Genomic DNA, 24074 nt, shown 5'->3' with positions numbered 1-24074 from the left:
CACCCTTCAGTCCCTATTTGGCTGACACAATTCAAGTATTTTAAGACAGCCTAAAAAATTAAAACACAGAATGCTTTGTGTAAATAGCTAAAAACTGATAACAACCATAGTACATTTCAGAATAATAATGGCATCTGAAATTGTCTACATCAAGCTTACAAATTAATTATCTGACACCGAACAAAGTTTGTAAAAGAAGCTTCTAGGTTCAGGATTTTCCCAGAAAGATAAAATAAAACTGTGTGTGTTTGGGAGGGGTGGAACTGAATCTTCAAAAGCTTGAAATAAAACCATTATACCTGTGTAACCACACAAATCAGCTTTCTAAATATTAGTAACCTGTAGGCAATTCAACTTAAAAAAAATTGATGGGAGGAAAAGTGGGGCTTCAGCTTTCATAGTCAGCACTTTTAATATATATTGCTTTGCTCTGTCCAAAGCGTCCCAAAATGTACAATCTCATTAAAGTTAATGAGCATAATGGATTTTTAGCCTGATGCAGCAATTTACATTAATTCATGTGATCACAAATGTATTTATTTTCCAAAGAAACTGCTTTCTCAAGCATAAAGGAACCACCCAGCAATAGGGCTTGTTTTTCCTTTCAGTGCAGTTTTCTTATGTGTAAGTTATCAAATATTAATCTAGTTGTTTTACATAGTGGACCAGACTTCAAGTCCTTTAAAAGATACAATTGCGCATTTTTAAAGACATGCTAAATTCTATATAAAATGTCTATGGCTTCTTGTTTCAATACTGAGTATATGTTTATAAATCCTAGTTTGACTTGTAAATTTATCTAAAAAATTCAATAGAAATCTACTGGCTGTAGAGATTAATGGTATACACTTAACACAAAAATTGATTGGCTTTGTCATGGAGACAGAAAGTAGAACAGTGGTTGCCAAGGGCTGGGGAGAAAAGAAAATGGGAAGTTTATTGTTTAATGAATACAGAATTTGTTTTGCAAGATGACAAGAGTTCTAGAGATGGAGAGTTGTGAATGCAGTTAATGCCACAGAACTGTACACCTAAACATAGCTAAGATGTACACCTAAACATGGTTAAGATGGGTCAGGCACGGGGGTTCACATCTGTAATCCCAGCACTTTGGGAGGCTGAGGCAGGTGGATCACTTGAGGCCAGAAGTTCCAGACCAGCCTGGCCAACATGGTGAAAACCCGTCTCTACTAAAAATACAAAAATTAGCCAGGAGTGGTGGTGGGTGCCTGTAATAGCAGCTACTTGGGAGGCTGAGGCAGAGAATTGCTTGAACCTGGGAGGCAGAGGCTGCAGCGAGCCAAGATCTCATCACTGCACTCCAGCCTGGACAACAGAGCAAGACTCCAACTCAAAAAAAAAAAAAAAAAAAAAGGTTAAGATGGTAAATTTCGTTACGTGTATGTTACCACAATTTAAAAAAAAAAAAAATTTTAAGTAAATTGGCTTGTTTCTGAAACATTTAAAAAAAACTTGATTGGCTCCAAAGACAGTGCAGTATAGCAGTTAAAGCGCAGCCAACAACTCCATGCACCCGAGATCAAAATTGAGAACAAAAACAAAGTACAGACTCAAGTAGGTTATCTGGATAAACTTCCGGCTCTACTCCTAAGCAGCTATGTAATTTGCGCAACTCATTTAATCTCCCTGCACCTCAGTTTCCTTATTTACAGAATATAGAAAACAACCAGGTTTTTTGTTTGTTTGTTTTTGTTTTCACAGAGTCTTGCTCTGTCACCCAGGCTGGAGTGCAATGGCACAATCTCGGCTCATTGTAACCTCCGTCTCCTGGGCTCAAGCAATTCTCCTGCCTCAGCCTCCCGAGTAGCTGGGATTACAGGCGTGTGCCACCATGCCCTGCTAATTTTTTCTTTTTTTTTTTTTTTGTATTTTTAGTAGAGACAGGGTTTCACCATGTTGGCCAGGATGGTCTCAAACTCCTGACCTCAGGTAATCCACCGGCTTCAGACTCCCAAAGTGCCGGGATTACAGGCGTGAGCCACCGCGCCTGGCACAACGAGGTTTTTCGAACGGTTCTATGAGATAATACCTGTACAGTGCACATCACAGGGACTAGAATATAAAAAGCACTCAATAAACCTTAACTATTATTAGCAACCACATCAATATAAAAAGTTAATTTTCTCCAAACTAAAGAGAAATGCACTTGTTTCCATTCTGGCAAAAGTGCAAGAGGACAAGTGGATGTGTGTGGCTAGATGCCAAAACTCAATGCTGATTCCAGGCTGACCAATTATGGCGATATGTGAGCCTTAATTTGAATCCAGGTTTTCTCAAAAGGTGCTTCTGAGAAGGTCTGCAGGAGAATCCCCAGGGAACTTGTTCAAAATGCAGAGCTCTGTGTGTCAGGCCAAACCTAGTGAATACCAATCTTTGGAGGTGAGGCTTAGAACGCCCAGCCATATCTGCCTGCAATCAGACACAATGTGGGGAATTGGAGGAGAGGAAGGGACAGGTAAAATGAATGAAATCTGCTCTACAGTGAGGCTTCCTGATTTCTCTGGTTTTGATTAACTTTACTAGCAGGTGCGGCATGAATCTTGACATCAATTTCCAAGACCAGCCAAATGTCTCACTTATTTAAATATTCTTCCCTCTCCTACTACCTCTTCCTCCTGCTAATCTCAATCCTTGATGGAAGAACATATTACACAAATTTAGGACTCAATCCTTTCCATCACACCACTTTTAGTTATCCATTCATTTCCTTCCACTGTAGGAAGACGAAACCAAATGTCATATTCTCAGAATAAAATTGCACAGATTTAGATATTATAATATCTATCTCCAGTAACTACCTGGTTTCTCATCTGGCCACTGAAGTTCTTTTAGTTACTGCCCTTCTCATGCTCTTTAGCCAAGAATAGTAAAACACCTTTGAAGAACCTTCCTCAGGTAAGGAGGATATCAACCTAGGTTTCCTTTTGAGAATAACAACACCGATTTGGCCAGGCGCAATGCCTCCCGCCTGTAATCCCAGCAGTTTGGGAGACCGAGGTGGGCAGATTGCTTGAGGTTAGGAGTTCAAGACCAACCGGGGCCCCATCTCCACAAAAAAAATAAAAAATATTAGCTGGGCGTGGTGGCGCATACCTGTAGTCTTAGCCATATGGAGGCTGAGGTGGGAAGATCACTTGAGCCCAGGAGGTTGAGGCTTTAGTGAGCTGTGTTCGTGCTACTGCACTCCAGCCTGGGCAGCAAAGTAAGACCCTGTCTCAAAACAAAACAAAACAAAACAAAAAAAACAATACTACTGGAGCATGAACCTGAAGAGCATTCAGGCCCCTGAGGAAGTATGCATTTTTATATTCATGTGGTTACTAACAATAGCTAAGGTTTATTGAATGCTTTTTATATTCCAGTCCCTGTGATGTGTACTATACAGACATTATCTCATAGAATTGTTAGAGGAACCTGCTTGTTTTCAGTATTTTATAAATAAGGAAACTGAAGTACAGGGAGATTAAATGAATTGTCCAAATCACATACCTGCTTAGGAGTAGAGCAGGATACAGGAGAACAAGGTTAGGAAGTGAAAAGGGAAAAGTCAGAAGTTATCTCTGAGATGTCTTCCTTTGAGAAGTAATTCTAGCTCATTCTTCCTGTCAAGCTGAGTAGCAGCCTTACAGATTTTACCTGACAAGAAAACACATTACTTCATTTGCACCATCAGGAATTAACGAAAGAGCCAGACTGCTGACCATCAGTTACTAAATCCTTCTACAGTACTTATACTACAATAGGAAGTAGGGTAGTCTGGGAAAAGAAACAACAGCAACATATAGTCTTGAAGCTCACCCCCACAAAACCAGTAACATAAAACTTCCTAGAAAAGCTATTGATAAAGTGTCAATTGAAAGAAAATGCTACAGCCACTTCTCTAACAAGAACAAAACAAAAATGGTGTGTTTTTTACCTAAAATGATTATATAACTGATCCTAGAGAAAAATCACTATCTCTAGAGGCACCCTCGCATCCACACAGATGTTTGTCAAGTACCCTTTCCAAATAAAGCAGTAGCTGAGGCAGAAAGTGCGGCTGAAATCCCATTACAACAACTTTTTTTTTGAGATGCGGTCTCACTATGTTGCCCAGACACAAGTGCAAGATCATCACATACTGTAGCTCTGAACTCCTGAGCCTAAGGGTTTCTCCTGCCTCAGCCTCCTGAGTAGCTAGGACTACAGGTGGGCATCACCGTATCTCCCTAACAAATTTCTTTCTTTATAACAAGAAATCTTCTAAGCTGCAAGTGATGCCAATTTTCATCCTGAGCTAGAAAGCAGGGAGACTAACAGTACCTACCTCAAAGGATTTGAGAGGACTCCAGGAGGTAACTATGTAGAAAGTGTTTTAAACAGCACCTGGCATTTGCTAGAGGAACAGAAAACGCTAGCTGCTGCGGCTAAGTTTTATACACCCAAAAATTCTAGATAAACCTTGGCAATTTGCTTAAAAGGAAAACTGACTTTAAAAACCAAAATGCAGAAGAGGGTTATTTAAAATAGACAAGAAGTACCTGCAGGTGAACAATGCTATATCTATGCCATATGCAGGACTGGGCAGTATTAAGGGGCAGAGGGCTCAACCAAAGAAAGACTACAATTTCTGCCCTGGAAAAGTGACACGTTAATGAGGGAAACAGGACAAACACTCATATGAGACTAGATGTCATTTGTCTGTGCCATCTACCAATGACCATCAATGATTCCCCAAATGGCTGAGCCTCCACTGCTGCTATTTCAAAGGCAATTCCTCTGGGGTCCCTGGTCTGAGTTTCTGTAAGCCCAGGGGCCTATGTGCAGTACCAACTATTGGATTTTCCTGTGCTGCTGTTCTGCTTAATTGCTTCCTCAGTTGTTCATACATGGATTTCCTTGTAACACCTCAAAGGGAAGTTAAGGAGTAGCAATTAACATTTATGACCAATATCATTTTAGAAAACACAACTTATGACCTTTCCAGGCACAAAACACATCGTTTATAGTGATGATAACCCTTAAGACAGTAGCCGTAAGCTAAATAATATATGTGGCTAAGAAGAGACATGTCAATGTAAGAGCAACCTTCTTATTTCTGGCTCACCAAGAGTCATTAACCAAGCTGCCACCCATTCACCACAAGATGTACACACCTAGTATCAGTAGAGCTGGACAGGCCCTTGCACAGAAGCAATTTAGGGAAGGGGGAATGAAGATGTTAAAGAATTGACTTGCGTCCCAGTGCGGCAGTGGGTAGCAAACTTCCACAAATGAGCTGAGCTCCACAGATGCTTTGCAAAAGTCCACTGTTGGCTACTGAGAACTATTATCTTTCTTAATAAGAAATAACACAGAATGGTAAAAAACGGCTGAGCCCAGTGGCTAATGCCTGTAAACCCAACACTTTGGGAGGCCAAGAAGGGTGGGTGAATCGCTTGAGGCCAGGAGTGCGAGACCAGCCAGGTCAACAAGGTGAAATCCCATCTCTACTAAAAACTATAAAAATTAGGTGGGCGTGGTGGCACATGCCTGTAATCCCAGCTACTTGGGAGGCAAAATCACTTGAACCCGCAAGAGGGAGGTTGCAGTTAGCCAAGATCATGCCACTGCACTCTAGCCTGGGCAACAGAGCAAGTGAGACTCTGTTTCAAAGAGGAAAAAAACAAACAAAAAAATGGTTAAAAAAAAAAAATGGGTTTTACATTTATGTAGTCAGACTGCCTACATTTGCACCCTGAATCTACCCTTTTTTAGCGTTTTAACTTTAACTCATTTAACTTCTCTAAGTTTTACTTTCTGACATGTAAAATGAAAATAATAAAGGATTAGGGTGATGAGTCAGCAAATAATGCACAGACAAGGCTTAGCACAATGTTGTACTCAATAATTATTATTATCCTTGAAATAATAAAAATGGTGTGTAGGTAGCCAGAAAAGCCCACAAAGGTCTATTTTACCAATAATGTGGCCAAAATAGCAAATATTTATCATACAAAGAAAAGATAGTAAAGCCAAATATTGGCAATATTATAATAGTTACAGACAGAAAATAAAGTTAACATGTTTTTAACTTTGTGTGAAAATCAAAAGATATTTTTGTTGATTCTGAAGAAAATTTGACACCCTGAAAGAGCTTTAACGATGGATCATACAGATTCATTCATTCAAAGAACATTTATTGAGCACCTACAAAAAATCTGTTAGGTACCAGAGACTGAAAAATGGTAACAATAAAAGCAAGTGTAAGATGCAATAATGGACACAGAACACAGGGACGGGAGGAATTCGTTCTACCCCAGGAACGTCAGAGAAGGAAGATCCGGGGCAGCATACCACAGAAGAAATGACATTTGAGCTCGGTCTAGGATTTCACCGCTGAATGGAAGAGCAGCAACTTCAGAAAGAGGGAACAACAGGAGCCAATACCGAGAGGCATCTGGCAAACACCAAGAGGTACCTGAGGCATCTAGCGGCCTATAAATAGCGTAGTATGGACAAAGAGTAGGGGGAGGGGAGGGGGAATCATAGAAAGGAGACTAAGCCTGGGCAACATATCAAGACCCTGTCCTACAAAAAAATACAAAAAGTAACCAGGCATGGTAGCGTGCACCTGTAGTCCCAGCTACTCGGGAGGCTGGGCTAGGAGGAGGCTCAGCCTGGGGAGGTCGAGGCTATAGTGAGCCATGATAGTACAACTGTACTTCAGCCTGGTAATAGAACAAGACCCTATCTCAAAAACAAAACAAAACAAAACAAAACAAAACAGGAGACTGTAAATTTAGGCCTGAGAAAACCTGTGAGGGCTGGAGAGAAAGGAAATAAAATCAGTATCTTGAAGGGATATCTGTACCCCCATGTTCATTGTAGGTTTATTCACAATAGCCAAGATATGGTCACAACCTAGTATCCATCAACAGATAAATGGATAAAGAAAATGTGGTATATATACACAATGGAATATTATTCACCATTAAAACAAATCATGCCATTTGTAACAAAACGAATGAACCTAGAGGACAGTTATGCTAAGTGACACAGAAAGGCAAATACTATATGGTCTCACTTATATGTGGAATCTTAGAAAAGCTGAATCCTAGAAACAGAGAGAACAGTGGTTTCCAGAGATAAGGGGGTGAGATGGGAAAATAATCAAATGGCACAAATTTTCAGATAAAAGATGAACAAGTTCTGAGGCTCTAACATACACCATGGGTGGTATTAGATGAATTAATTTGATTGTGATAATCATTACACAATATATATGTATATCAAATCATCACATTGCACTGCACACTTTGAATTTATACAATCTTTATTTGTCAATTAAATACTTCAAAACAATTTTTCAAAAAAGAAAACCCGTTAGGGAATGTGCACACCCCTAGACTTCAGCATAAAGGCAACTGGATGTGGCAAGTCTAGTGTTTTCAAATAGCACCGTCTAGATAAAGAAATGTAAGGAAATAACTACTTTAAAAGTCAGGATAATGGTTATTTCAGAAGGAGGGAAGGTTTTTGACTGGGAGAGGGACCTGGAAGGACTTCTGGGGTGGCTGACCAAGCTCTACTGCTTGGTCTGGATAGTGATTTCAAGTATGTTTGCCTTGTAATATTGTATTAAGTTACACACGTTTGTTTTTTTAATCCTTGTCTCATTTTACAATAAAAAAGCTAAAAAGGAAAGAAAAAAAAAAACCACACACACACATTCTTTTGCCACTATATAGGCCATCCAGGGCAGAGACAAAAAGATGAGGAAAGAAGTTATTACCTCAAGATGAAAGATGATGAGGGCCAGGCCCAGAGCAAGAATAATAGGAGTAAGAAGAATGAAATAAACCCATTGGTGAAACATCTTGAGAATAGGCTGCCACAAACTTCCAGAGGGCTTTAGCAGGAGAAGGCTTAAAGAAGAAGATAGAGAGTGATTTCAGATTTGGACATACTGAGTATGAGATGTCTTTGGGAATTCAAATGCTACTTTCCCCCGCTCATTTTAATGTATGGCTTTCCTTTGTCTTGGTACACATCTCTCAATAGTAATACTCTATTTCCTACCATTTACAATTCAATTCATGTGTTTGGCTTTTGAATGGGATACAATGAGGAGGAGGAGGTAGTTCTTGATGTAATGAGGCAAAACTTGGAAAACAAAGGAGGAAGATGGTTAAAAGAAATGTGTTAGTAGTAAAAGACAGAAGTAAAGGAGATCATATTCCATGTGAACCAATCCACTGAAAGGGAAGAAAGGATATAGAACTGAAGAGCTACTGGGTCAGATTCCCCACCTGATCAGCAAAAATCAAGGGAAGGGGGATACATCATGCACTCGCCTTATTTTCACATCTGGGACTTTCTTAAGTTAGCTATATGTAATCTAAAGGAGAATTATAATAGAAATTTGAAAGTAAGAGAGATGGGTAAATAAGACAGACAAGAAAAGGTATTCCACACCAGGTTAGCACACAATGGAGAAGCAAGTAATTTTGCTTATCTGCACGTCATAGCCAACTGTCCTTACTTGGAACAAAAGACAGATATAAGCAACTGTGTGTTAGATTAATTACAGTTTGGGACACAGCAGTCCAGGTCCGTAGAGTTGGGTTGCTATGGCCCATAATTTAACAAATGCATGAACAACTGACTTTGATAACATTCAACTGGAAATATTAAAATGTTACCCTCAGAGTCCTGCTTCTATTGCATAATAAAAGAAATCTAGCTACCATTTATTGAGTACTTACTCTGTCCCAGGCACAGTCTAAACCTTCAGCATCCATTATCTGATTGAAACCTCACAGCAAGCCCATGAGGTAGGTGCCATTAATCATCACCACATTACAAATAAGGAAACTTGCATGCCTTGAAGTGGTAGCTCTAGGGAAACAAGATATGAGGAAGACTGCATAGAGCGGACTTGGGCCTGGGCTAAAGGGAACGCCTGCCTCATACATGGTTCAACCCAGGCCACCAGAGTAGAGTATTTCATAGGGAGTACGGGCTATATCTCTAGTTGCTGATAGAGAGTGATTTTTTTCAGGCCTTATCCTCAGCATGTTTATCTCCTACCACTGCAACATGCGGCAGTGGTAGGTGGCTGGTAGCAATTCTAAGATTTGGGATCCCAGCCAGCTCTCTGTTTCTTTCCATCAGAAATATAACCAACATCTGGCAGAGTCAGCAAACGTCAAGATGTATGGGTCTCCACTAATTCATACATTACAAACTGGCTTCTCAAAATTGGTCAAATTCCATTACAGAATTACAGTTCAGCTGCACTGAATACTAAATACATATGAGCCATTAGCTGAGACTTTGAAATCTCTTTGCGTTATGGAAATTTCTATTCTGGTAGTAGTTGTTGCATGAGATTTTATCTTTATCACACTTTTCCTGGCAGCAGTAAAATTCCATTTCCATCAACTGTTTCCTCTCAAGAAAGTCTCTCAGGAAATACTCAAAACATTGTTCAACAAAGTTCTCAAATATGAATCATTTTTAACTGCCAGGAAGACACTCCTTTCCCCCACTGTTTTGCATCATAATAGGCTTTCTCTAAAATGACAGCTTTGGGGGAAGATATGCTTATTTGGGGGAAAAAGACATTTATTAACTACAGTGTAAATCCTTTATTCTTCTCCCTCTATGGCTTTGTTTAAGCAGTTCCCTCTGCCTCAACTACCTTCTCCCCAGATCTGCCTGTCCAAGCCCTACCAATGCATTCATTCAAACAAACATTTCCTGAGTACCTAACAGATTTTTGGTCCTGTAATAGGTGGTAGGGGTAGAAATCAAATAAATGTATTAAAAATATGCCAGGCAAAGATTACAGTATGATCATGGCAGGACATGGGATCATGATGGACATTCTGAGATTTTCCTTCAATGAAAAGTTTTTTGGAAGAAAAAACATTTACAGCTGGCCCTTTAAGGACAAGCAGGAGGAATTCAATGAAAGACAGAAGTAATTTATGGCAGCCAAGAAGAGACCAAGAGGAGGCAACTCAAGGATCTCCAACTACAAGGAGCACAACTGATTAGGGACCCTATCTGCCTCAGAAATTCATCCTAGTGTCTGTACTAAGTCACCTCCAAAGGGGTGCTCCCAACCAATCACTGAGTATAGCAGGGATACCAAAGCAGACTGTTGCTGGAAGTTGCAAGACTCCACTAACAGCTGACTTTGGACTCCCCAATAGCTTTTCTGAATCTTCTTTAGACTGCAGAGCAGTCTGGAAACCTTCTGCCTAACCAGCTCTCCCCATCCCCTTCACTAGGGCTCAGACTTGCATCAAGGACTAATGGCACTCTCAGCCTTCTCAGCCCCCTCACCATTGTCTGTTCCACATGCGTTTTCTCCTAATAAACCGTTGCCAATTTAATCCTGTGTGTGTTTTTCAGAGGACCCAGATTAATACAGCATTCTATACAGAGGGCTCAGCATAAATAAATACCCAGAGGTATGAAAAATCATGATGGGTTCTAAGCACCCCAAGGAGTGGAATGTGCCTGGAGCAAGCTGTGGAAGTGTAGAAGAAGCTGGGTCGAATCAGAGGAGACCTTGTATGTCCTGATAAGAAACTTCAACTTGGTCCTATGAGAAACAGGAGCCACTAGAAAGTTTTAAGCAAGGAAAAGGCATGTTTTCAAAAAACTGTTCTGCTGGCAGAATGAAGGATGGACAGGACAAAGCAGAAATTGGAAGCACCTCTATGTATGCTCCCATCTTGTCTGCTAGCTTGTGAGGTCCTGAAGGATGAAATCATATTTTTTGCTTGTTTTGCTTTAATCTTAGAATAGTGTTTAACACAAAGTAGCTACTCAAGAGACCTCACTAAATCTACAAGGTCGGGCCTTACCTCATGGCCCAACATTTTAGTTAAAGCCACTCAAAAGTTTCATGAAGCCTGGTCATTCCTGCTTGGACACTGGAACCCTTTCCAGTCAATCTAGAAAGAGATGGTTATGTGTATGAAGGGTAGAAGAAACTACTCCCAAACTTTGCCTCTTGCTGACTGGTTATTTCATGAACTCCTTTGAAGACAGGCATCTAATCACATTTGTTGATCCTAACTGTAGGACAAAGGTAGTCATTAGACATTTAGTTTTTGAATGTTTACCAAATCAATGAAATTTAGAGAGCCAGATCAAGCTCAAGGCCCACAGGTCTAATCCAAAGAACATAAACAAAAATCAGAATCGGCTTCTGAATACCGACTCACTGTCCAATGACGACCTTCGGGAAAATGTAGCCTTATTTTTTTATCATAAGGTGGCAATAAGACCTACCCTAAAATGATGTACAAACTAAGGTGAAAATGAAGTAAGAAGATGTGGCCACTGTAATTTGAAAACAGTAAAATAAATTTTACGAATTGAATATACAATTGGGGAAAATAGACAAACCAAAGCTATCAAAACCTAAATATCACCCTAACACAAAGACATGTTGGACTTCTGAATAAATATGAGAAACATAACTTATTTATTACATTGTGACATCAGCTTTCTAAGAAAGGTCATAATTAACCACAAAGTCTACAATAAAACTCTCTAACATATTTACTTAACGACTTCATGGCTAGAAGGAAAGCATACTGATTACCAATTCTGATTTTCAACAGTATCAAGGGATGGTGTGGTATTATCAAAAAATTGTCAAGATACAATTTTCATGTGTCAAGCAGCACTTTTGGCTGGAAGGGTACTTCTATGAAGTCAAATAATCATGTGAACCAATTCCCAGAAGGCTATTGATTGGTAGAGTTGGAGCTAACAACCCTCCCAAGGTCCAAGGCACTGAGAGTGTGATGCCCCTTCTCAGACTCATTCTCATCTCCCTGACTTGACTAATGAAACACACAGAAGCTCTTGGGTCCTGCTTGTAATACTCAAAATAACCTTACTGAAAAAAGTAATCATTATCTCCAAACAACCTGAAATGGTTTGTGTCACTTAGAGAAGAGAGTCTCACGTCATAAACTGTCAGATCTACATGGGGTAAGGGACTAAAGTTAGATCGCAATGGTTTGTTGTCCATGTAAAACAAAAATGGCATCTCCAATTCTCCACGCTGAGATAACCACTTCCAAACCAGTAGGAAAGTCCAGAGCATTCAGGAATACTTTATTTTATTTTTTATTTTGATGAGGGCTCGCTATGCTACCCAGGCTGGTCTTGAACTCCTGACCTCAAGCAATCCTCCCTCCTGGGCATCTCTCAAAGTGCTGGGATTACAGGCGGGAGTCACTGCACTGCAAGCTCCGCCTCCCGGGTTCCCGCCATTCTCCTGCCTCAGCCTCCCGAGTAGCCGCCACCTCACCCGGCTAGTTTTTTGTATTTTTTAGTAGAGACGGGGTTTCACCGTGTTAGCCAGGATGGTCTCGATCTCCTGACCTCGTGATCCGCCCGTCTCGGCCTCCCAAAGTGCTGGGATTACAGGCTTGAGCCACCGTGCCGGGCCCTAGCAGCACTTTTTAAAATTTTCCAAATTTGCAAACTGATTTAGTAAATACATTGTGTTATTCTGACTCGAGGAGGAATGAAAAATAGAGAAAATGAATTCCATTTTTATAAAAGAACTTTAGGCGATTTTGTCAAAAGAACTAAACAAACAACTATAGAAATCACTCTAAGTCTCTTTTGGCATCTTCCAAAACCAGATTATTTCCATTTACAAAATACAATTAATGGTAGGAAATCAATAATGATGACAGTAATGGACACCACTAAATTCAGGACATTCTGTGTGAGACGTTTTACATATATTATCTGTATTCCTCACAACTCAATGTAAATGTTTTACATTTCAAATTTTTAAAACATGAGGCTCAGAGAGACAAATGTGCCACAAATCAAGTAAATGGCAAAGCTGAGATACAAATCACAGTATCTAAAAGCCCAGATTTTAGATGGCAATGAAAGGTGGGAGGGCTTTTCTCTCCTTCCAAATCTCAATTTCTATGTCACTCTCCCAATTCCTGTTCTTCCCTCCCCTTCCTCCGTCTCTCTCACACAAACCCAAACACACGCACGCACATACCCACTCACTTCCAAAGAGAGGCAATACCATACAGTGAGCTAATAACGGTTTTATCCAAAACACCTGCATTTAAATTCTGACCCTGCCATTTACTAGCTCCAAGACTGGGTGGTACAAATTGTTTCATGGACCTCACTTTCCACCAAGTGAAATTAAGTAAGATAAACATACACAGTGTCTAGTACATACTATTTTTGTTACGTTTCCCCTCACTCACTTTTGATAGCCTAAAAGACCAAATGAAGAGGAAGCAAAAACATGCTACCTGTATTGTATGCTAACCAAGACAGCATTTCCCTTAGGATGGAAAAATTTCTATGACTTATAAAACACACATATGATTAAGGAATTGCTACCTACTTCATGTCATTTATCCATGATTTTTATCCATAAAATACATGAGAATAATCTATTATTGCCATGTGGAATTTAGACTAGGAATGCAAGAATAGTTCAGCATTCATACGTCAAACACAATGCCGTTCACGGTTATCAGCAGCCTAACTAACAGAAAAATCTGTATGACTATTTCTATAGGTGCAGAAAAAGTGCAACACTCATTCAGCAGCCCTTCATTATTTAAAAACAAAAACAACAACTCAGCTAACTAGAAATCAAAGGAAACTTCCTCAGCCTGATAAAGAGCATCTATGAAAAACTTATAGCTAACTCATACTTAATAATAAAACACAAAATGATTTCCCCGTATGATCAGGAAGAAGGCAAGGAATCCACTCTTACCACTCCTACTCAACATCATATTGGATAAAACTCCTAGCTAATGCACTATGGTACAGAAAAAAAATAAAGATACTTATAGATGGGAGAGAAAAAATAATACTGCCTTTATTCACAGAAAACGTAATTATATAAAAGAATCTACAAGAAACTACTAGATACAATTAGTGACTGCCAAAGTTGAAGAATATAAGATCAATATATAAAAAATTTTTTTCCTTGCCTTGCTATAAAAAAAATCAATTATATTTTTATACACAACAGTGAAGAACAGGAAAATGAAATTTTTTTTTTTTTTTTTTTTGAGACGGAGTCTTGCTCTGTTGCCCAGGCTGGAGTGCAGTGGCGCAATCTCGGCTCACTGCAAGCTCCGCCTCCCGGGTTCACGCCATTCTCCTGCCTCAGCCTCCCGAGTAGCTGGGACTACAGGCGCCCGCCGCTGCGCCCGGCTAATTTTTTCTATTTTTAGTAGAGACGGGGTTTCACCATGGTCTCGATCTCCTGACCTTGTGATCCACCCGCCTCGGCCTCCCAAAGTGCTGGGATTACAGGCGTGAGCCACCGCGCCCGGCCGGAAAATGAAATTTTTAAAAGCACTAGTTGCGGCCAAGCGCAGCAGCTCATGCCTGTAATCCTAGCACTTTGGGAGGCCAAGGTGGGCAGATCACGAGGTCAAGAGATCAAGGCCATCCCAGCCAACATGGTGAAACCCTGTCTCTACTAAAAATACAAAAATTAGCTGGGCGTGGTGGCACACACCTGTAGTCCCAGCTACTCGGGAGGCTGAGGCAGGAGAATTGCTTGATCGCTTGAATCCAGGAGGTGGAGGTTGCAGTGAGCTGAGGTTGTGCCACTGCACTCCAGCCTGGCAAGAGAGCGAGACTCCGTCTCAAAAAAAAACAAAAAAACAAAAAAACAAAAAAAAAGCACGTGTTACAACAGCACCAAGAAACATGTCATACTGAGGGATCAATCTAACAAAGTACTGTAAGTATTATAAGATTTGTACGTTGAAAAGTATCAAAAACACTGATGAGAGAAATCAAAGACTTCATTGCAGAGATACACTGTGTTCAGGGATCAGAAGACTCAATATTATCAGTATTGCAATTCTCCTCCAAATTGATCTACAGATTTTAATTCACAGCAAATAAAATCCCAAGTTTCTTTTTCAAAAATTTATAAGGTAACTCTAAAATTATATGGAAAAAATAATTTAGGATAACCTAAACAATTTTGTAAAAAAAAAGTTGGAGTACTCATACCAATTGATTTCAAGACTTACAATAAAGCTGTAATATTCTAGACAGCACGAGGCCGGGCGCGGTGGCTCAAGCCTGTAATCCCAGCACTTTGGGAGGCCGAGACGGGCGGATCACGAGGTCAGGAGATCGAGACCATCCTGGCTAACACAGTGAAACCCCGTCTCTACTAAAAAAAAAAAAAATACAAAAAAAATAGCCGGGCGAGGTGGCGGGCGCCTGTAGTCCCAGCTATAGGGAGGCTGAGGCAGGAGAATGGCGTAAACCTGGGAGGCGGAGCTTGCAGTGAGCTGAGATCCGGCCACTGCACTCCAGCCTGGGCGACAGTGCGAGACTCCCTCTCAAAAAAAAAAAAAAAAAAAAAAAAAAAAAAAAAAAATATTCTAGACAGCACGGTATTGGCTAAAGGGTAACATAGATCAATGAAACAAAATAAAAATTCCAGAAATTGATCCACACATATATGGTCAATTAATTTTTGACAAGGATGCCAAGTTAATTCAATAGACAAAGTATAGTTTCTTCATCTTATAAACAAATGATGCTGGAACAATTAATTAGACATATCTATATTCAAAAAATGAATCTCAACCTGTATCTTGCACTATACGTAAAAGTCAACTGGAAATGGATCATAGACTGAAATGTAAACCCTAAAGCTATAAAATTTCTGAAAAAATAGAAGCAAATCTTCATGATCCTGAGTTGGGCTACTGTTTCTTAGATAGGACAGAAAAATCATTAACCATAAAATAAAATATTAAGGCCAGGCACAGCAGCTCACGCTTGTAATCTCAGCCCTCTGGGAGGCCAAGGTGGGAGGATCTCTTCAGGAGTTTGAGACCAGCCAGGGCAACATAGTAAAACCCTGTTTCTACAAAAAAAAAAAAAAAACACAAAAAATTAGCTGGGCATGGCAGTGCACACCTATAGTACCAACTACTCGGGAGGCTGAGGTAAGAGGATTGCTTGAGTTCAGGAGGCCAAGGCAGCAGTGAGCCATGATTGAACCACTGCTGTCCAGCCTGGGTGACAGAGCAAGACCCTGTCTGAAAAAAAAAAAGAAAAGACTGAAAAATAGAACTTCAATCAAAACTGAAAACTACTGTTCTTGGGCTGGGGGTGGTGGCTCACGCCTGTAATCTCAGCACTTTGGGAGGCTGACATGGGGGAATTGCCTGAGCTCAGGAGTTTGCAACCAGCCTGGGCAACACAGTGAAACTCCATCTCTACTAAAATACAAAAAATTAGCCAGGCGTGGTGGTGTGCACCTGTAGTCCCAGCTACTCAGAAGGCTGAGGTAGGAGAATTGCTTGAACCCAGGAGGCGGAGGTTGTAATGAGCTGAAATTGCACCACTGCACTCCAGCCTGGGTGATAGAGCAAGACTCCGTCTCCAAAAAAAAAACTACTGCTCTTTGAAACGTACTATTTAAAAAGTAAAAAGACAAACCACAGACTGGGAAAAACATTTGCAAAACGTATCTGATGAGGGAGCAGTAGCCAGAATGTATAAAGAACACTCAAAGCTGTATTTTTTTTATACAGTCTCGCTCTATTGCCCAGGCTAGAGTGCAATAGTGCAATCTCAGATCACTGCAACCTCCACCTCCTGGGTTCAAGTGATTCTCCTACCTCAGCCTCCCAAGTAGATGGGATTACAGGTACCCGCCACAATGCCCAGCTAATTTTTGTATTTTTGTAGAGATGGGGTTTCACCATGTTGGCCAGGCTGCTCTCAGACTCCTGAGCTCAAGTAATCCGCCCACCTTGGCCTCCCAAAGTGCTGGGATTACAGGCGTGAGCCACTGCGCCCGGCCCAAAGCTGTATAATTTTTTAAAACCCTGCCAAATCAAAAAAAATGTTAAGACACTTGTACAAAATCATTAGTCATTAGAAAAAATGCAGAATAAAATTACAATGAGACATTACTATGCACCTACCAGAATGGCTAAAGTTTTAAAAGACAGACAATAACAATATTGCTGAGGATATGGAGCAAACGCAACCTTGTATGTTGCTGTTAGGAAACAAAAATGGTATAGTCAACTTTGAAATATAGTTTAGCAGCTTAATATATAAAGTTAAATACATACTTTTCATACTACCCAGTCATCTCACTTCTATATATTTACCGAAAACAAGACATACGTCTACACAGAAACCTGAACACAATTTTTTTCCTTTTTTTTTTTTTTTTTGGATATAGGGTCTTACTCTGCTGCCCAGGCTAGAGTACAGTGGCACAATCTCAGCACACTGCAACCTCCGCCTCTCGGGTTCATGCGATTCTCATGCCTCAGTCTCCGAGTAGCTGGGACTACAGGCACGCACTGCCACACACAGCTAATTTTTGTATTTTTAGTAGAGAGAGGTTTCACCATTTTGGCCAGGCTGGTCTCGAATTCCTGACCTCAAGTAACCTGCTCACCTTGGCCTCCCAAAGTGCTGGGATTACAGGTGTGAGCCACCATGCCCAGCCTGAACACAAATATTTACAGTACCTTTATTCATAACCACCAAACTACATTTGGACTGTTTTCACAGTTACTGGTGAATGGATACACAAATCAGCTACTGGTGAATGGATACACAAATTGTAGTGTTATCTATTTAGTGGAATTCTGCTCAGCAATGAAAGGCAGCAAACTGGATAAATGCAAGGACATAGATGACTCTCAAAAGAATTATACCAAGTAAAACAAGCCAGACTCAAAGGCTATATATTTTGATCCCATTTATATGAAATTCTAGAAACGATAAAACTGTAAGGAACAGAAATCAGATTAGTGGTTGCCAGGGGTTGTCAGTTTAGGGAGGGGATTGACTACAAAGGAGCATGAGGGAACTTTTCAGGTGACAGAAAATTCTATTATTTTGATTTCAGTGGTGATTACAATTTATATAATTTTGTCAAAATTCATCAATTTTTACATACCTAAAAAGGGTGAATTTTACTGTATGTAAATTATACCTCAATAATTCTCAAGAAAAACGTTGTGTTAAAAAAGTAACAACCTCAGAAAGAGCCAACTATTTTAGGCAGAGATCTACAACTAATTTGAACTGAAAAGGCTGATTTCTGATTATAAATTTAAGATCATGATTAAAGCACAGGAAGATATGCAGGGCAGATAAAGTTCACGAAAGTTGTGTATGTGTCTTTCACTGTTAATTGATAGAAATTGTATAAAAAGGGGCTCTGGTAAGAAGGTGAGAAAGGCATAATTAAGAACCAAAATACCTCATTTGGTATTTATTCAAAACAGGCTGACAACAGAATAAATGGCCATAATGGTCCTTACAAATTGCTTGAGTTTGTAGATGACTCATTCAAAGAACTGCCTAAGGAGACAGGAACCTATTCAAGTACTAATCCTCCTCACTTCACAACCACTCTTAGAAGAGAAGGGGTGAAGTATTTTTATTCTATGCAATTTCTACCTCTTGATCAGAACTCTGAAAAGACACAGTAGAAGCTTATCTTGGCAGCAGAGACAACAGGGTGGGAGAAGATCAAGAGTTTTCTAAAACCCTAAAGGGCTTTTCTCTCTGTTTTGGCAGGCAGGTAAGGCTTATCCAGTAGTGGATAAGCCAGTGTGCATGGTTCTGGCTTTGCAAGGAGCTATGGTCAAAACAGTGTGGTTTTGTGTGGTGGCTCACACCTCTAATCCCAACACTTTGGGAGGCTGAGGCAGGAGGATTCCTTGAAGCCAGGAGTTTGAGACCAGCCTAGGTAACAAAACAAGACCTCATCTCTACAAAAAATAAAAAATAAAAAAGCCAGGTATGGTGGAACATGCCTGTGGTTCCAGCTACTTGGGAGGCTGAGGTGGAAGGATTGCTTGAGCCTAAAAGTTCAAAGCTTCAGTGAGCCATGAAAATGCCACTGTACTTCAGCCTGGGTGAGTGTCAGAACCCATCTCTAAATGAAACAAATGAAACAAAACAGTGATAGGATTCATTTAAGTACCATTATCAGAGCCCCAAGGAAGAACTAAATTGAAAAACAGACTACAGAAACTTGTATTTATTCACTTATTCCTCCATCTATTCATCCAACAATTATTTATTGACCGTCCACTCTGGGCCAGGCTCTGTGTTAAACTGAAGACATAAAGATAACCTGGACTGAAGTAGTTTACAATCTTCTGGTGGACAGGAGCGCGGGGTGTATAAAGTGCAATAGCATCCAACAGGCTGGAGTACACCTTAACAGAAGAGGAAAATTAGACTTGTGATTTTTTCCCCATATACCATTTTCTATCAAGTTCTCAGTGCCCCAGAGTTCACCAGGAAATCAAAAATGGCAACCACTCCAGGCAGTGGGAATAGCACATGCAATAGAAGTACAGGTAAGCACAGTGTAGCCAGGAAACTTCATGAAGTTCTAGGGTACTAAGAACCTGATGGAAAATAGTATGTAATAAAACTGGAGAGGTAGGCATGAATCAGAAAGGTCGAATGCGAATGCTTCGTGAATTATGCCAAGGAGTTAGATATCCTTGTGGGGTGTGGGGTAAACAATGGGCAGCCTATGAACACGGGAGAAACAAATCAAGATTTACATAAAGATGATTCTAAAAGCAAGTCAGAGATTGGCAAAAAAAAAAAAAAAGAAGAAGAAGAAGGAGAAGGAGGAGGAGAAGGAGAAGAAGGAGAAGGAGAAGGAGAAGGAGAAGGAGAAGGAGAAGGAGAAGGAGAAGGAGAAAATGAGGAGTTTCCTGTACTTTAGTTGAAAAGCTGGTGGTGGACTAGAAAGTTGGTGTTAACTAATGGGTACTAGTTTAATACCTGAGTGACGAAATAATCTGTACAGCAAGTCCCCATAACGTAAGTTTAACTATATAACAGACCTACACATGTACCCCTGAACTTAAAATGAAAGTTAAGTTAAAAAGAGAAAGTTGGTGTTAACTGGAATGGCAGAAAGCCCTCCAGGAACCACCCTTGAGTCATGCAGAGAAAATGACCCATTCTCCTGCCCAATGTATATCTCTAGCTAGCCATCATGATTGTTTATTTTCTACCCCAACTGGATTAGCAGCTTCCTAGAAACTGGAATGCTCTCTCTCACTCACACACACATGCATGCACACTCATACCCCCATTGCCTAGCTAAAGGTAGATGTTTAGTAACTGTGCAGACATTAAGGAATGAGTGAACAAATAAATGAATGCACTGATGGTTTTTGCACAAGAAACCAATTGAGAGGTACTGCAAAATGCGATTGATGGGTTGTCTTGGGAGTTACCAAGCTATCCGTCTGATGGAAAGTTGAAGTATGAGCTTCCGAGAGTCTGTTTCAACACGAAGTTGTCACGACTCTAGTTCTCCCTTGCCCCTAATTTTTTTTAAGACAGGGTCTCACTCTGTTGCCCAGGCTGGAGTGTAGTCTCAGCGCACTGCAACTTCCACCTCCCGGGTTCAAGCAATTCTCATGCCTCAGCCTCCCAAGTCTCTGAGATTACAGGCGCACACCACCACACTCGGCTAATTTTTCTACTTTTAATAGAGACGGGATTTCACCTTGTTGGCCTGGCTGGTCTCCAATTCCTGACCTCATGTGATCCGTTCGGCCTCCCAAACTGCTGGGATTACAGGCGTGAGCTACTGCACCTGGCCTAGTAATAGATTTTTAAAATAAAGGCTCCAGAGAAAGAAAACTATTGATTTTCATAATTAAGCTATTGAAGGCAGACAGCATGACAGATCAAAGGAGGACAGAATGTCAGGTGCTTGGAGGTGGACCCAGAAGCAAGGCCTAGGAGGAAATCCAAGTGACAAGAGCACATTACTAGAAAAGACAGTGCAGCAACAACCAAAGGTCCAGGCAGGTGAGCAGTGAGCATCAGGATACTCAGCAAGGTAAAAGCAGACAGAATATAACATCAGGGAAATCTGGTCAAAAGGCAGTTAGTGGGTGAGCATCAATAACATCAGGACTGGGCAACAAAGACCCAACCACAGGTATGGGTCTAGGCAGAGCTTAAGTTCCCTAGAGGCTTAGCTAAAAGAAAACATGTTCCTACCTTTGGAGTTATTGAGGTACCAACCATTGTACCCATAAAAGGACTTCACAGGGGATAAACAGAGTAAGGACCAGTTTCTGGCCCAGAAATACAAGGGCTACTCTTAATCACAACGACCCAGGTAACAGCAGTCTTACAAAAACATGACCACACAAAGTCAGAACGATACTAGCAAACATGCTGAACTGCTGAGCTAGCAGCCTGAGGTTCCCAAAATTCTCTCTAACTCGAGACAGGCTGAGATTCAAAGCCTCATTCAGGGCTGACCTGCCCCAGCTTTGTCCATTGGAAAGCCATGTAGACACAGAAGCCAACAGGCCCACACAATCTCCCCAACATCAGAGAGTATGAGGCACGCCTCTAATTTCAAAAGAGGTGCTCAAAAAATACCGGTGGAAGAGAATGAGAGTCTGTCACACAGAAAGCAAGGAGAAGAGGAATATGGAATCCAGTATACAGAGATCTTTCTCTGTACATTTACTCCATTCACAACTACTTTTAGGAATGTTTGTCACCCAGGCTGGAGTGCAAGTGCGGCAATCTCGGCTCACTGCAACCTTTGCCTCCCAGGCTCAAGCGATTCTCGTGCCTCAGCCTCTCGAGTAGCTGGGACTACAGGAGCATGCCACTAGGCCTGGCTAATTTTTGGGGGGTTTTTTGTTTGTTTGTTTGTTTTTTACTAGAGACAGGGTTTCACCATGTTGGCCAGGCTGGTCTCGAACTCCTGACCTCAAGTGATCCACCTGCCTTAGCTTCCCAAAGTGCTGGGATTACAGGCGTGAGCCACCAGGCCTAGCCAAAAATGCTTATCTTGAAAAGCTCTATAGCCCTTGGGTATCACCTAGAAATCTATTCATGTTCACATTTCACATATTTTATTCATTCTCATATTTGCAGTCATATCTAGAAAAAAGAATATGACACCAGGTTAAGATCATGTCCCCAACTATATATGAAACGTTTTGTGGGAAAATCAGATTCCTCTTACATTTTTATGTAATGCACCTTATCATGAGCCTAACAGGTAATTGGGAAGACAGTCAATATTGCTACTCTCATTTCCCATTCTGAGCCACAGATTTAGACAGTCTTAAGGGGTTTAAGCAATGCTCTGGCCTTTTCACTCTCACTGTACAGATGAAAATCTGAGGACCATTGAGAAAGTTACATAACAAACTACAAAAAAAAAATTGCACAACAAACTAGTGGCAGAGTCAGCAAAGAAACCCAGATCTGTGTCCCTTCCATGTCTGCAGTATCACCAAATCTGATAGAGATGCCTGTCATTAGGAAGTTAAATCCAGTAAAATGTATTTACTCATAATTATTAACTCTTCCCAACGAGCTCATATATACAGCCCAACAGAAAATCTGCTCTTTCCATTCACACAGATGATCGATCCTTGATACGACAGAATGGAAATCCACCACAGCTTACACAATTTAGATTCTCTAACTCCAAAGCAAAAGAAGGCCTCAAGCAACATTATTTGATTATGAGATTTTGCTGCTGGGAAGAATTAATCAAATTCATCCTAGAGGCTCATCTGCTGCATGACATACTCATATCTCGATATTGAAACTCCCTAACAAATTTCAACACAAGATGTGATGGTGACTTCTTTTCCTAGTACTTCCTGATCTTCATCTGTTACCTTGACTAGCATTTGAAGGAATGAAAATAAGGAGGTTGCTTTATCCCTAGTATCACACAATCTTTTGTATTTATATTAAAGCTGGGAGGATAGAAAGGGTCTCATTTAGGGACATACTTTTCACTGCTACTTATGAATATGAAGTAAGTGAAAAAGACAAATACCACATGTTCTCATTCATATGTGAGAGCTACAAAAATGGATCTCATGAAGATAGACAGTAGACTGGTAGTTTTCAGAGAAAGGGTTGGGGGAAGGGAGGATGAAGAGAGGTTAATGGGTACAAACATACACTTAGAAGAATAAGACCTAGTGTTTGATAGATCAGTAGAGTGACTACAGTTAACGATAATCTACTGTATATTTCAAAATACCTAGAAAAGAAGATTCCAAATGTTTCCAGCAAAAAAAAAAAGAGATAAATGTTTAAGGTGATGGATATCCCAATTACTCTGATTTGATCATTACACATTTTATGAATGTATCAAAATATTACAGGTATCCCAAAATATGTACATCTATTATGTATCAATAAAAAATAATAAAAAACTAAAATTACTGAAGAGGTGAGAAAGTCTAATAACTGGTAAATCATAAATAATTGAGTTGGTATAACACTGAAGAATGTGATTTTAATTATTTAATGTTATTCATGTGTAATCAAACAAAAAATTTTGTTGAAAATCCCAGTATATTTAGAAGAGCTAAACAAATAAACACTGCACACCAGAAACTAGAACTTGACCAACTTTTTGTTACCTATAAAGTATAAGCTGCTGCTTAAACATGTTTTACTTCTCTAATTAGTAAAAGTAGGCCTTTAAGGAAAAAAAACTTTAAAATTTACCTAAAACTGGCTGGGCATGGTAGCTCACTCCTGTAATCCCAGAACTTTGGGAGGCCAAGGCAGGTGGATCACCTGAGGTCAGGAGTTCAAGACCTGCCTGGCCAACATAGCAAAACCCCATCACTACTAAAAATACAAAAATTAGCTGGGTATGGTGGCAGATGCCTATAATCTCAGCTACTTGGGAAGCTGAGGCACGAGAATCACTTGAACCTGGGAGGAGGAGGTTGCAGTGAGCCAAGATGGTGCCACTGCACTCCAGCCTGGGCAACAGAGTGAGACTCTGTCTCCAAAAAAAAAAAAAGTGAACTGCTTACTTTCTGTGCACCTTTCCTGCTGGGACAGTCTTTCTGAGAAGTGCTTTAAATACATGTTAGAAGCCAGGGACATGTAGCCAGGCATGGTGGCACGCGACTGTAGTCCCAGCTACTCGGGAGGCTGAGGTGGGAGGATCTCTTAAACAGGGAAGTCAAGGCTGCAGTGAGTATGATCAT

At 40.4% G+C, this 24074-nt stretch overlaps 1 protein-coding gene and 1 pseudogene across 23 annotated transcripts in view; one reads left to right on the top strand and one right to left on the bottom strand.

Annotated features, from left to right (window-relative positions):
* The window catches only part of ATP11C (ATPase phospholipid transporting 11C), a 208351-nt gene that overhangs the window by 144829 nt on the left and 39448 nt on the right, over positions 1-24074 (bottom strand). The gene's annotated exons all lie outside the window — the stretch shown is intronic.
* LOC116272272 lies at positions 13313-13430 on the top strand (annotated as a pseudogene).

This window comes from Papio anubis, chromosome X, assembly GCF_008728515.1.
Source record: "Papio anubis isolate 15944 chromosome X, Panubis1.0, whole genome shotgun sequence".
Classification (NCBI taxonomy): Eukaryota; Metazoa; Chordata; class Mammalia; order Primates; family Cercopithecidae; genus Papio; species Papio anubis.
This window is presented reverse-complemented; position numbering and strand designations above follow the sequence as displayed.